We start from the raw sequence: 6,020 nt of genomic DNA, 5'->3' as shown, positions 1-6,020 counted from the left end.
CCAGAAGTTTATTTATGATTTTATTTTTATCCTGTGATATTTCATTATAAATGCAATTATTTGTTATTAAATTATCCTCAATGTTATATTGTGAGATTTAAATTATTCTTTGATTTTATTTATTAATTACTTCACTGATCTTGGATTAAAATAGAATATGAGATTTTATGGATTTGGTAAAAGTGTATAAATTTAATCGTATTTTATAAAAATTCAAATTTTTTAATATTATAAAATTTTATCGATTTTCGATACACCATGCAGGTACTGCGTTCTATATTGTATACGTGATTGTGGTTAGAGCGCAAGTTTATAGGGTCTTCCTGAAGGAGCCATGGACTTGAGGGTAGGCAGGTATAATGCAAAGTGAGCATCAGTCACCCCTTCGATGGCCAGGATGACTATTAATTGTTATGGCTATCCTGTGGGTGCCATAGACCTAAGGACTGGTAAATGTATTGCATTGTGAGTATTAGCGGCAAGTTATATTCAGGGTCATCCCCCTGAGGGTAGACAGGGTATAATGCAAAGTTAGCACTAGCCATCTCTCCCTTGGCCGCAGGATGGCTATTATTACGGATTTGTGTGCATATCGCTATGGTCATCCTGTGGGAGCTAGAGATTCGAGGTATGGCAGGTTCCATGCACAGTGAGCATCAGCCACCTTCTCGGCCAACTGTTTAGCCATGGCAGATTATAAGCATCGGCGTCATTGAAATGCCAAGGTGACCGGATGCAGTTTTCTCTTTAAGCCCCTATTGGGTCATACTCAGGACACTGGGTACTATCTAACACCACTGGTATATAGTATGGTGCATCAAGTATCTTTTTGTGTGTATATATATGTGTGTGTGTGTGTGTGTGTTATATTATATTATGGTTGCATGTATCACACTGTACGGGGGCGACGATCCAATGTGGTCCATGAATAGCTAGTCTCGTAACTATGTTGCCTACGAGTCTAAGGGACCGGATGACCAATTTAGGCAACCATCCCGAATTGTATTGGTAGCAGGGTGCCGACGATAGCTGAAATCATGGATCGCGCAGCATGTTAAAGGGTATCGTTCGTACCCGATACGAGCATATATTTCATAATATGTTTGGAATTTTAAATATTATTTTACCTTATCTTATCTTATCTATTCATAATTTGATTTTTGCAACATTATACTTAGTTACTTTAATTATTATTACTATTATTAATATTATTCTTGTAATTAATATAATTATTATTTATCGTGATTTTGTTTACAATTATTTTCCTTATTATTATTATTATCACTATTAGTATCTTTATTGTCACTATTATTATTATTTATCATTAATATGATCAATCATTGTTATAGTCTCTATTATTAATTGTTGTAATTACAATTATTGTTATCAATGTTTTTAATGTGAGTATTAATGTTTTTATTATTTATTTATTCATTATTATTATTATTATTATTGTTATCATTATATGGCACAATCGACCAAGTATCACAATCTACGAGCAAGAGTGATAGTCATCAAGCAAGTATAACTCCTTAGACAAGTGGTAGCCTTTAGGCAGGTGAGATAGCCTTTGGACAGGTGTGGTTATGTGATAGCCCTTGGACAGATGATCTCCTTCGGATAAGTATGATAGCCTTCGGGCACATATGGTAATATGGTAATCGTCAGGCAAGTTATATTAATACTATTGTTACCATTAAACTGATTGCTATTATTATTATTATTGTTGATGCGGTGGTTGTTTTATTTTTCTTTCTATATTACGCATAGGTATATTTGTAAAATGATATTTGAAATGTATTTGAAATTTACGGCTCTAAATGAGTGGTGTGGGCAGATGTGAATAATTAAAGATATTTTATGTTTTTAAATTATTTCGAATACATGTACCTATAGACAGTTTGATATCGAAATGCTGTAAATTGTAAAAATTATTATAGTAAGGTGGGAGGGATAATGTGGTACCATAGAGGAGTGCATTTTCATGCAAGTAATTTTAGGAGCATGTCCTACCCTTAGAGGAGATGCTACTGGATTTTCCATAAGACGGTCCGGTAGGGTTTTTCTTGGGATCAGAGCTTCTCTAGGGTTTCGGAAAGGGATCCTGGATGGATGGATGATAGGACCCACCCCGGGAACCCTTCCAGGATCTCTCGGGTAGTCCTAACTAGTGAAGCTCCACCGAACAATCCCTAAAAAATATTCAAAGAAACCTCACCTTAAAACGTGGACAATGAACACATGCATTACTAATAATACCTCAATATATAAATATAAATAAATCCACAACAACATAATATCCACAACCGACCTATTATACCACAATCCATAACTACACCCATAAGTACTAGGATCTATATTGAGTTCAATATTTAAATCAGAGCATTCTAAGAGTGTTAACAAAGTTTAGAAGTACAAATAAGAAATAAATAATGTCTGGAAAGATAAAGATAAGAAAAAGAAAAGATGATACTGCTGCTATTGTAGAAGGAACAAAGTGACAAGTTGTCCACTCGTTTGAAAAGTTCTTCGTTTAAAACTCATTTTACAAAACCCAAACTTGTACCCCAATATAATCTCATAAAATCGATGCTCAAAGATATCAAGTGACCGATCAATATAATTTTACAAAATATCTTAATCAAGATATGAATTTTAAGCATAAAATATTATACACACATTTTCACAAAATAATTATGAACGTGCAGTAATAACCACAATATTTGAAAACCAACAATATAGTTAAACGTATACAATGTATCATACGATATACCAATCTGTAAACTGTGGGATACACCCACCTCACGACCTTTAATAGACGAAACGTGTCATGGAAATAATAAACCATTGGGTGAAACCAACCTCACAGCACCATGGCAATAATAAACCGTCAGATAAACCCGAACCATGGTCTATGACAATAATAAACAATTGGCTGAAATATAATACTAAACCGAAACTGTTGTACTATATGTTACATCAATTAAAAATAATAACTAATACAGTATCCTTAAAAAAATTTTGTAAGATCATATATACTTTTCCAACAATACTGTATCATAAATAATACTTTAATATTTAAATTCAACCGCTTATTTAAATCTTTCAAAATTTTCAAATCATCATTTCATGCTAATCCAGAAATACCACAGAGAAATATATTCACCATAAATCAATTTTAATCATATAAAATTATAAAATATTTGAACATGCTTAAAATCATATAAATTTTAAATATACACCTCAAATCAAATATTTTTTGAAATGATCTAAAATCTCAATTCAAATATTAGAATATTTAATTAACATAATTCACAAGTTCACTGTGAACTCATCAAAGTTAGAAATCATTAAAAATCTTAATAAAATTCAAATAAAATGATAACTCATATAAGTGAAAACAGATACTATATATGCATAGAGCAAACATTTTATTCAATTTATATATACGTAAAATATCCAACCACACGTATATATTATTCTATATGCCCAAAACATTTTAAAAATTGTAACCACTCATTGTACTGCAAATATCCACTCCTGCTCCCCTATAGGACTGCCTCCAAACTCATCAAGAGTGTCTGTAATACAATAAACTATTTCTTAGGCTCCAAATAACTAAACAAAAGACATTTGTACGATCCAAATATCTTAAATTGATTTATACTACTATAAAATTACGTAAATTGGACAACAAACGACCCAATTATATTGCATATCCTTAGGACCTAGTACCCAAAATTGGGAATTTTCTCCTGAAGACTAATCTTTTAAAATTGAACCTCCTATTGGGTCCTAATAATATTCAATTTCACTAATCAAACTTCAATTTTATCAAATTTGATCAATTTTATCCAAACACAATCTATCCGAAAATTAACTAATTGACCTAAAAATGGAAAAATTATCAAACGATCTCTAAAATTCACAAACTTTATATCAACGGAAGCCCAAGAGGCAAGGAACCCATCATTATGCTCACGTCAGTCCAAAGGTTCCTCGGAGGCTGAAAAACTCGATTGAAGCTTTGGTCAAACTCCCCATTGTCGTATCTCTCAAACGGTGAGGAATCTAGGCAAAATGACCACGGAAATGAGCTCAGAGAGTCCAAAAATTGTAGGATAGGGGTATGGGTTGGTTGGAAACGGCTAAAAACATGAAAATCTGGCGACCCACCTCACCCTGCTGCTGCCACTTTCGCCGACCAGATTCGAGCGCGTCCGGCCATTGTTCGCCATGAAATTTCACGGTCAAGATCATCCCCACATGGGCTTCCTCCCTGGCTAGCTTGTGTAAGTGGTGGTTGGTCAAAATGGGCAAACACGGTGATGACTCGGTTCGACGTTAAATGGGTCGAAACGACCTAGTTCGGACCCATGAAATCTATACAATGATATCTTAGTCAAACCAAAAATATTGACCATTGAAAAAGTCAACTTGGACCCACATATTGTTCACTTGGTCAAATTTGGTCAAACTTGTTAAAACATATGTATTTTGGTACGGGTTGTTACAACTTACCCCCCTTAAAGAAATTTCATCCACGAAATTCATATCTTAGTTTTGGAAAAGGTGAGGATATTGGCTCTGCATTTGATCTTCTTGCTCCCAAGTCGCCTCCTCGACAAGGTGATTTCTCCAAAGAACCTTCACCAATGGTATAGTCTTTTTGCGAAGCTTTTTCTCTTCCCTTCCTAAAATTTACATCAGCTGCTCTTCATAAGACAAGTCATCCCTCAACTTAATTTTCAGTGTCTCCAACACATGTGATGGATTTGAGATATACTTACAAAGCATGAATATGTGGAATACATCATGGACTCGAGAAAGCTCCTCTGGCAAGTCAATCCTATAAGCCACTAGACCTATCCTCTCTACTATCTCATATGGTCTAATTTAGCGAGAGCTTAGCTTCTCTCATTTTCCAAAACGTACTACACCTTTTCAAGGAGAGAGCTTCAAGAATATTCGATCGCCAACCTTGAACTCCAGATCTTTCCTATGCACGTCCACATAGCTTTTTTGTCTGTCCTGAGCTTCTTTCAACTTGCCACATATAATATTGACCTTGTCTACTATGGCTTGTACAATCTCAGGACCTAGAAGTTTTCTTTCACCCATCTCATTCCAACATAATGGAGTCCGACATTGTCTCCCTTATAATACCTTATAAGGTGACATCTCAATGCTCCTGTCATAACTATTGTTGTAGTAAACTCTGCCAAAGGTAGATACTCATTCCAATTTCCCTTGAACTGTAGTACACATGACCTCAACATATCCTCCAAGCTCTGAATAGTCCTCTCAAATTGCCTATTTGTCTGAAGGTGAAAAGCGGTACTCAAATTTAGCTTAACACCTAGTTCATTCATTAATCTTTGCCAAAACCTCGAAGTGAACCGTGGATCTCAATCAGATTCAATCAATCCTGGCACCCCATGCAAACTCACTATATGATACATAATAAGTTCTGCTAACTTTTAAGGAGAAAACCTCTCACAAATGGGTAGAAAATGTGCAGATTTGATGACTCATCACTCAAATACCATCCTGTCTCTGAATTGTGGGGGCGAAGCTTGAATATAAAATCCATTGTAATACACTCCCATTTCCATTCTGGGATGCGTAAAGGCTGTAAAAGTCCAGAAGGCTTTTATCTCTCCACCTTCACTTGTTGGCAATTGAAGCACTTGGATACATATTCAACAAGTTGTCTTTTCATCCTTTTTTAGCTCTTCATTAGCTAGAAAACAATACTTAAAACCAATTACCAAGGCTCCATCGCCTCTAATAGCAAAATCTAATTTCTCCTTTGTTTAACTTTCTTTCTCATGCTCATCAAGTAAGGGTTTTCAAATTGGGCCTCAAGAACACAATCCATGAGTATCGGTTGTAGTCAACAGCTAGCAAAAAATTTTCATGAAGTATGCATCCACAAATGGACACCTAACTGCTGCAACTCAAACATCAAATGAATAGTGCAAGCATAATCCTTGAGCAACCTCATCTATCTCCTTTGT

The sequence above is a fragment of the Ziziphus jujuba genome, chromosome 2 (assembly GCF_031755915.1).
Source record: "Ziziphus jujuba cultivar Dongzao chromosome 2, ASM3175591v1".
NCBI classification, from domain to species: Eukaryota; Viridiplantae; Streptophyta; class Magnoliopsida; order Rosales; family Rhamnaceae; genus Ziziphus; species Ziziphus jujuba.
This window is presented reverse-complemented; position numbering follows the sequence as displayed.